Consider the following 10,089-nt stretch of genomic DNA (forward strand, 5'->3'; position numbering starts at 1 on the left):
GCTTGATTGTCGATGGCTAGGTTTTCCAGGTGCTTGATTGCAGTTCCAGTGAAAACAACTTTTTTGGATAATTGTCCTGCCATCTCTCTACCTCCCAAGTGATCCATTTTGTGAGAGACAGAGAGGATAGAGAAGACAGAATCCTGGAAAAAAAAATTAGGCATCGGACCGTTTTCCTCCAAGCATTTCTCATTCAAGTTAGACAAAAACTGCAAGACTAAGTCACATAGAAAAGAAAGATACAGATACTATAGTCTAGCACTTCCAACACAAGGTACATACTGGAAGACGTTTTGAGGGAGTGCCTGGCACGGTTGGCACAGTGCCGTGGCCTGTGCTGCCTGGTGCATGCCACTCATTTCTGCGTGAAGCTGAAGCTGTCGCCACATGGACAGCTGGCTGAGGCCTGTGCAGCCCCACAAACAGCCACATCCTTTTTACAACATCAGTTTGAATGCATAATGCCCATAGATCTGCATCAGTTTACTCTCTCTAAATCACTACCATAGACATTTGTCTCGAGACTGTGAAACTGACTTTAGACTAGTGCCTGGAAACAAAATGACACCCTCCGGCGTTCCACAGCAGTGCAGCAGGACTCTGTCCTGAGTTAGATGAGCCTGCTTTCAATCAGCACACATCAGGCTGTATATCAGGTCTAATTAGTGTATGTGGGGCCTGCAGCACAGAGCTTGTTGTGAGACATGAGCTTTCCGTGCACTGCAAGCTCTCCCCCGCACGGCACAACCAGACCTCGTGCCTATACAGCATGTATTGCGTGGGATGTGACGCACAAGTTTTATGGGCTCTCTATTTCTCATCTTAACAGCACATGTGTCACAGTCTGAATAAGATTCCACAACAACTGGATCAAAAACATGAAACACGGACAGCCGTATCCGTGCCGCCCTCGCACACACATCACCGTGCTCATCAGTGCTAAACGTCTTCCAAAGCTTACAAGAGTGGGTGGATTTAAACTTTTAAAAGACAACAGAGGGCTGCAAGGAAGGGGGTTTGTGGGGAAAAGTTCATATGATATGTCACTGTACAATGCACACATTGTAAAATAAACTTTAAGACTGCAGGGGGAAAAAAGCTGCGAAGCTCTGAGTAACATAGGTGTGGGTTTCTTTAAATGAGAATGGAACAGTACCTAAGAACTTAACGCTTTTATCTGTTAGGATAGATTATTTATGTTTATTTTCAGGAAAACACATCCTTAAAGCTCCACTTGTTGGTATTTTTGCAGTTAGTTTTAATAATTCATAATCAGATTTTTGTGCTGAAAAATGCACAGAAAACTTCTGCAACTCGGCTGTTCTCAGTAATTCAGAGCCCCTTTTGTGTCCCTCGGTGCATTGTTTTGGTTTTATGATCCAAATTGTTACTGCTTTGCCTCAATCTTACCGCTGTTATGATGACAGTGAGAACTGTTTGTCAGAAGTTGGCAGAGACTGAATGTTAGACTTAGATTCGGGTGGATACAAACATGACTCCAGATGACGCATGCTGGATGTGTACATAAGACACCCTCTAACATTTTCATCACAAAATCATAAAGGAGAGAGTTATTCTAATTTGCTCCTCTGTCATTTTATTCTTGGACCCTGCTGGTTTAGCTTTGCATGATTTGGTATTCAAAATAACTTTTATTTATCTTAAACAGACCCAGGCTGCAGCTCCTCAGTTCATATACTGCTAAAAAAAAAATACATATAAAAACTTGTTAGTCAGAGCATAGAATCAGTCAGTTAAACTTCTGGGATATTGATCTGGTCAGTTGCTGAGGGGTTGGAGGTGGAGGCCTCTGACATTTTTCCCTCCTCTAGTTTTGCATTTGGTTAGGGTCAGTGTCACTACTGGTAGCATGAGGTGATGCCTGGACCCTAAAGAGCTTGCACAGGTAGTCCAGGATGGCACATCAATACCTGCCATTGACAGAAAGTTTGCTGTGTCTCCCAGCACAGTTTTAAGAGCATGAAGGAGATTCCAGGAGACAGGCAGTTACTGTAGGAGAGCTGGACAAGGCTGTAAAAGGTCCTTAACCCAGCAGAAAGACAGGTATCTGCTCCTTTGTGCAAGGAGGGACAGGATGAGCACTACCAGGGCTAAAAAACGACCTCCAGGAGACCACTGGTGTGAATATCTTGGAGCAAACAGTCAGAAACAGAGTCTAACATCCTCTAGTGGGCCCTGTGAACTAGCCACCATTGGCGCCCTGTGCTTTTCACAGGTGAGAACAGGTTCACATCTGTACATGTGACAGATGTGAAAGGGTCTGGAGAATCCGTGAATGTTACCTGCAGATACATCGTTCAGCATGACAGGTTAGGTGGCGGGGCGGTGATGATCTGAGGAGGCATATCCATGGAGGCACACACAGAGCTTTACAGGCTGGGCTGTTGCGATTTCATCCCAGTACCTCTTAGACACTGCAATGAAATCCTTGGACCCATTGCCTGACCTTACACTGATTCAGTAGGTCCGGGGTCAGCCTCATGTGGTAAGACTCTGCAGGCAGTTTGGCGAGAGCATCTGACAGTTCCTGGAGGATGAAGGAATTGATATGGCTGACTGGCCCCCATGCTCACCTAAATCCAATAGAACACCTCTGGGACATAATGTTTTGGTCCACCTATGGTGCTGGGTTTTTACCTCAGACTGTTCCGTAGCTCAGTGATGTCCTGACCCAGATCTGGGAGGAGATCCTCCAGGACACCACGCTTCATTTCATTAGAAGCATGCCCTGATATTTTCAGGCATGCATACAAGGACATGGAGGCAATAAAAACAGCTGAGGACCAATTTGAATTGCTGCAGTGAAATTTCATCAAAATGGACTAGCCTGCTACATCATTTTTTTTTTTTTTACTTTGATTTCAACCATTTGTAAGTGGATAATGTTCAATTTCCATTAAGCAATGTGTCACCCTTTCATTTCATTATAGAGATCCAGCATGATTTCTATTAAATTAAGATCTGATGTGTTTCCAAAGTGTTTCTTTAATTTTTTTGAGCAGTGTACACTATCTGCATCGAGTTTTTTAAGCTTCTCTCCCTTTAAGTCAACTTTCTTCTGATTGGCTGCCCTCACAAATAGAAGGTTTCAGAGCTCTGTGCCTCTGATGATTATATTAAGGCCCTTTCACACAGGAAGTGGCATGCACCGCGTTCACCGCTAGTTTGAGCGAACGGCCCAGAATTTGTGTTGAGCAGACCGCTGCACGGTGCCTCTACTACGTCATTTTTGTGGCCACTAATGGTCTCCATGTGTTGTATATATGCCCACTGTACGTCACACCACACCAAGTGTGCACTGTGCTGTACTTTTCAGAATTCAGGCTTTTGTTTTAATCAAAGATTTCTGACTTTAATTTCAGAATTTTTACTTTTTTTTTGTCTTTCACAGTTGTAATAAGCCTTCTCATTCAAAAGTAGAAAAGCTTTTTTAAAACGTGTAAAAATAGCTTCTTCTTTTTTTAAAAAACTTATGTAGTAAGGAATTACTTATGAAGTGACCTCATTATCAGAAACCTTTTTAAAGGACTTCACATTGTCTCAACAGATGTGAGCTCAACAGTTGTTTTTATTTGCACACAGTGATCTTGTACTTAACAGCATGTGATAAACTTTAATTAGCATGAAACTCTGGGTTTTTAAATGTTTAACACGATGGTATTACCAAAGCCAGGATGAGGAATCAGGACAGTACAATGGAAAGGTGTGTGCAGGCTGGAGACATGTGTTTTGAACCAATCCACTGTCCCCCACAGCGTCTGTGTACTTCCCTGGCTAGACGCTGGCTGAGTTGTGTGACTTTATTGGGAAAATTAGGGTAAGTGGTGTGGTGGGGAGCATGTGGGTGGGGGTGAGTTACTGACAGCGGAATTTACTTACTGGCCTTCGGGAGACGTTCCTCAGTTACGCTGTGGCTGTTGAAAAACTAATCCTCGCTGTAAATCATGACATTATACATCCACACACCTAAAATTATCCAGCGAAGGTCAGGCAGAAAATTGTGACCAGGGTTTGGCTGCATTCTGACAAAGTGCTAGCAATCCAAAAGCAGACAAACATCCAGATAAACATAGTTCTATCACTCTGGCGACTTCACAAGGCTCTCTGACAATGTCCAAACATTGCAATTTCAATTTGCATGCCCTGAATCATTACACAAAATGCAGGTATTTTAGGTAGGCCGAAATTGTTTTATTATTTTTAACACAGTAATTGCAAGGCAAATGGTCTTAATTGTAACCCCAGCCTCTGAAATAAACAAGGCTGAAAAATGAAAGTGGTGATTATGGTTTCCCAGGGCCTGATGTGGGATTTGTGAAGCCACTGCCAACTGCATTTTCATGTCACTGTTTCGAGTTCCTGCTGAATATAGACACACTGAATCACTCATCAGAGCACATGCCTTAATGGAGGACAATTCGAAGGCTCCATCCAACACAGGGGAGATGCTGAATCTATCCACCCCCCCAACATTCCTCCCTCGGTGGAATGTTCCATATGTTGTACCCTCCACAATTACTCCAATCCCTGTGATTAATGGTGGAAAAACTGGACTTGACAAATAATATCTATCAGTGCTCCGTTTTTTCCCACAAAACAGTTAAATATTTACAGCCTGACCAGCAGACATGTACAAATTCCATTATAACATACAGGAAGGATTTCAGTGCTTGAGTTTGATTAATGCTCAGTGAGAGACAAAGTCTGTGGACATGGATCTCTGCTCCTCATGATATACATTTAGCTACCTTTAAACAGAAGCTTACATTTTCCTTGAAGGCTTTCATCGGAAAATATGACCATGAAGTCAGGATGCATTATGCAAGCACTGGTGTGTTGATGGGTTTTAAAGTGAGATGCTAATCTGTCATTGAAGACTGTTTTGTGGCAGCTTGCAGTGTGCAGCAGAGGTGAGGGTGTGACCTTTTCCTGTGTAGACTTGATTCTTCAGCTTGGCATTCTCCTATTGGATGGCCCTGCCCTGTTTATGGCCATTTTGTTGCTGTGCCAATGTTATCTTTGGCCAGATGTAGGAAAAACTCAAGTGATGGCAGCAGGCAAAGCTTCACCCACACATACACACAATAACCAGAGAGCCTGTCACAAACAGGTGCAATGGTTTAAGACCCAAATTAGGTTTTAATTTTGCTTCTGGCTGACTTAGGTTGTTTATGGATCATTTGCAGGCTGATGTGGTGACCACATTGAAATCCAGGCTAGTAAAAGCACGCAGACACATGCACACACACAATAATGACGTACCTACATGGCTTTAGTGAGAGATAAAAACCGTACATTAAATAAATAGTTGACGGTTTTGTTAAATATGCTTATTCAAATTCACCACAATGGCTAGTTATGCGACCACTTAAAGACACCTGGGAAATTTCATAAACTGCACTTCATAAAATGACCACTTGAGGCTCACTCCAAAGAAAGAAAATCAGGCAGGATAAATGTCTTGGCCCCTGTATGGACTTCTTCATTCTCAGTTTTTTGAAGGACATTCAACGCTCTTCTTTGGATGATTGCTGTCGTTTGCTCCTTGTCTGTCAAGATGATCATAATTCAGTCAAATTAGGCAAGATCCCTGATACCACTGGCTCAAATGCAGCTCTGAACATTACAGAGCCTCTACTGTGTTTTATAGATGGGTGGAGACACTCGTTGTTGTACCTATAGTACATATTGATGATGATTTGAACCAAAAATGTCAAATTTCATCACTCCAGAAGACATGTTGCCACTAATTATCAGTACAGTTCTTGTGTTATTAGGCATAGCTCAGAATTTTTTGTCCCTAATTCTCATAATGGCTTCTTGACAGCCACCCTTCAACTGAAACCATTTCTGATGAGGCTTGAACTGTTTACAGTAAATGCATCAACTGACGGATCAGTTGAATCTCTCAGGTCCTGTATCATGTCTTTGTTGTCCGTTATGTGGACGCAACACTGAATCATCACTTGAGCTAGGTGCCTTTTTTTAGTGCTTGAATGACTGACTGGCTGGTGTCAAGTGGCTTTACAAACCAAAAAAAAACATTCCTCTAAAAATGGTCAGGTACAAGAACTTGATTGAAAATGAGTACAAAAGCAGTACAAAAAAAAAACAACTTTTGAAAGTTTGTCAAAAGAGGCTGGAGAACTATTACTCAAGACCACTTTAACAAAAAGTCTCTGACTTACTGGAAAGTTTTTGTTTTTAGGTTTTTGCTTATAAGGAGCAAAGCTTCCTTGCCATTTCATACGTCATTGCCATAAAAGGGGGCAGTTGCTTAATGCTGTCTGCTAGGCTTCCGAACTCTACCCTCTCAGCCATATTTGTGGCATTTGTTTGGAACATTTGTAATGTATTTACTAACAGTCTATCCAAGATGTCTGAGCTTCAGTTTTGCTAAATGTAGTTGCTTCTTTTGGTCTGATAATTAGCACTAACTAGGAGCTATCTGTGTATGTGTGATGCACTCATGCGGTTTGCTAACCAAGCAGTGAAAGTAAAGAGTGAGGGAAAGAAAAGCAAAACAGGAAGGGAAAATAAACTGAAATCAAATGCAAAACACAAAACTACTACACAAGACATGAACATCAGCGTCATGGCCATCAAACGTGTAACTTACTCCACAACCAACCTTGTAATTTGGACTTTATTGCTCTCTAAAAGAGTACAATTATCTCTTGGAGTCTAATGTTGTGTCAAGGCCAACACCTTGTGCGCATCTCTGCCATGTCAAACACATACTTGATAGTTTGGTACATAGTGTAAAAGCTGGTATTGAATAGATCTTGGCTCAGATCCTGTTTTGATGCTAGCATAAATAAAAGCCAAACCTAAATGGAAAAGTAATTGTCATGCATCTTTAGAATCCTTAATTTGTTATTCATATTGTTTCTGCCATAAGTTCTAACTTAAAACTCATTACAGAAGTTACACATGACCACTGAGCTTGATATTCAAAAATGAATTTCATATGTATGCATATCAGCTGCACCCACCTTCCAAATTCCACATTCCTTCAGTATTTTTCTCCCTCTGTAATTAGCAGCGAGTCTGATAATGAGAGTTGATATCAGTGGGCAAATCCCTGAATAGCCAGTGGCAGCTTATCTGTCACAACAGGAGCTACCTTGACTAACCCTCTCTCAGCTTGTCTCACTTGTGTATAGATTTTCACACACGTTTCCCTGCAGCTGCAAAAGCACTCACTCCTCCATGGTTGCGCACACATTATTAAGCTAATTTGGAACTTTAAAGAGAGTGTCTTGCTCCCTTTAAGCTGTCCACATCCCGTGGTGATATTTTAATGAGGGAACTCTGATCTACATAAGCCAATAAGCAGGAGGGCATTAGACGTTACCTCAGTTCATCCCTCATGCTTCCACTAATTTCTCAGCTCACGCATCTTTTTCTCCCTTTCCCTCTGTATTTTTCATGGCTACAGAAATATGTCATTTACTTTGTTTTGCTTTTTGTGCCATTTAGTTTTCTGCTCTGTTTTCTGATCCTCAACCTGTATTCGTTCTATCTATTAGAGTTTCATCAATGCAGAAGAATGACAGCTTTTTGGCTCATTCACGCAAGTCAGCGAGCAAAAGTACCCCTTGCCGGTACTTCTGCCTGGACCATATAAAATTAGCCTAATGACAGTTCTGGAGTCGACTCAAACATCAACATCAGTCTCCCAGCTAATGTTTTGTGACAAGCCAAAGAGTAGCATAATTTTCACCACCAGCCATACAACACCCTTTCAGTGTGAGAATCTTTAAAGCATCAATTCACTGTCATGGTGGAATGTGTGTGAATATGCACATACCTTCACGTGTGTGCGCGCAGAGGCGCAAACTTGGCACCGTGTCATTCCAACAAAAGTGTTCTGACAGTAGACATGGATATTCAGTATGACCTCGGGTTTTCTGACTGACCATTGTCACTTGAGGCTTTTAAAAATAGTTTTGGACTCCAGAATGGTTTACGTTTATCCCGAGCTTGAGTACAGAAACCTTTTCACTGTTTGAAACACTGATGAGCCAAAACATTGTGACCAATTCCACCTAATATGCTGTTTTCCTTGTCAGTGCCAGCAAAACAACTCAGACCTGACAAGGCATGGACCCTAAAGGTGCCCTGAAGTATCTGGTGTTATGATGTTAGCAGCAGATTTTTTTTATGTCGCGTTAGCTGCAAATTAGAGTTCCAGCACATCAGACTAACCCCAGTCCTTTGCTGACGTTTGTTAATTAGATATCCTGCTACTGAAATCACTTGTTTTATTTAGCTCTAATTAGATCTGCTAATTTCACAAAGTGTATCAGTTTACTGTTTTGGAACAAATAACTATGTAATCAACCACTAGGAGGCTAAAGAGGCTTATAGCTGCAATGGATTTGCGAAAATCCATGCTAGGGTCTAGAGCCGTTTGCTGCCATTTATTAAAACACTGTCAAGCAATAGTTTCACTGGATAAACTAAAGAAAAAAGTGACGGTCAGCAGAACATTTTGGAGCCCTACTCACCTTCTTTGCCTCCAACACACCGAATAAGTGAACAGGTAAGAAATGTAAAACCACAACCCTCATGTCATTTACAGAAGGGACAGTAAGGCCTCAGTCACACAGATATGGAGACCAGGTGCCTGCCGCCTGGAAACCCCTGTGGTTGCTAAGAAATAACGGGGTAATTCCCAACTGGTTGGTGAGTGGTTGCTGGCAGTTGCAAACAGGGCACAGCACCAAAAACCTCCTTGTGATTGCTTTGGTCAATCACAGATTCCAGTGGTACTTTGCAGGGAAGATGCCAACCAAGGTTATTATCGTTAACGAAAACTAACGAAATAACGAAAACTAGAAGTGAAAAAACATTTTTGTTAACGGAAATAAAAATAAAAACAAAAACAAAAAAAGGAAAACTAACTAAAACTGTAATGAGTGTTCACAAAACTAACTAAAATTAACTGAATTTATAGCAAAAATGTGTTTAGTTTTCATTGATGTGTGCGTGTCACACAAGAGTCAAGGGTGAAAATGAAGTTTAGTTTCCAGATTTTTTTCTTGCTGTGTCTCATTATGCCAGCAGGTGGCAAGTACGTTAGTCGAGTCGTCTGTGTTGCTGCTCCGTCCACGCGCAGAATCATGTCAGGAAAAGTCGGGAGAAAGCGCCAGAGTCCAATTTGGGATTACTTTGAATATGACTGTGTTTTGGATAAAGCAAGTGACAAATTATGAGGAACATTTCTAAAGAGAAAAAAATCCCACAAACCTTAAAGTGCACTTGAAAAGCTCGCACAAGAAGGCTAACCTAGCTTACCTTGAGAAGGTAAGGGAGCACGCCCAACCCCCATCCCCAGAAACAGAAGCTAGTCCCAGGCAAGGCAGCATGATGCATCCCGAGACAACAGGACTGGGATATCTACATAACTGTGTGAGTTAATTGCCTTCAAAAAGTTTATCAATTCACTTGAACCAAAATTACGAACACCCGGTGCTGCAAGAGTTAATAGTCTCATTGGGGCCAAGATATACATTTTATAGTTGCCTGGTATCAATGGTTGTTCATCTGCCCTAATTTATTTATTTATTTATTTAAAGAACCCATAGGTGGGAATGTGAGTTGTCTGTCTCTGCGTGTTAGCCCTGCGACAGACAGGCGACCTGTCCAGGGTGCAGGGTATGGTAGCTGGAATAGCAACATACCCAAGGATGAGCAGAAGAGAATGACTGATATGATGAAACTGGGATTTTGTTACACTTAATTATTGCAAACACAACTAAAACTATAACTGAAACTAATCAAAACTAAACTGACACTAAGGATTTTCAAAAAAATAAAAACTAAACTAAACTAGCAAACAATTGGTAAAAACTAATTAAAACTGATATAAAATTGAAAATCTGAAGTCAAAACTAAATAAAAATAAAAACTAATGAAAATTGCAAAACTATTAAAACCCTGATGCCAACTTCCTCAACTATTCATCGAGTAGTAGTTGAAACTTGAAAGAGTGTGTCACAAAAACAAAATGGAGAACATTTCAATTCAATTCAATTCAATTCAATTTTATTTATATAGCGC

This window comes from Neolamprologus multifasciatus, chromosome 2 (genome assembly GCF_963576455.1).
Source record: "Neolamprologus multifasciatus chromosome 2, fNeoMul1.2, whole genome shotgun sequence".
Lineage (NCBI taxonomy): Eukaryota > Metazoa > Chordata > Actinopteri > Cichliformes > Cichlidae > Neolamprologus > Neolamprologus multifasciatus.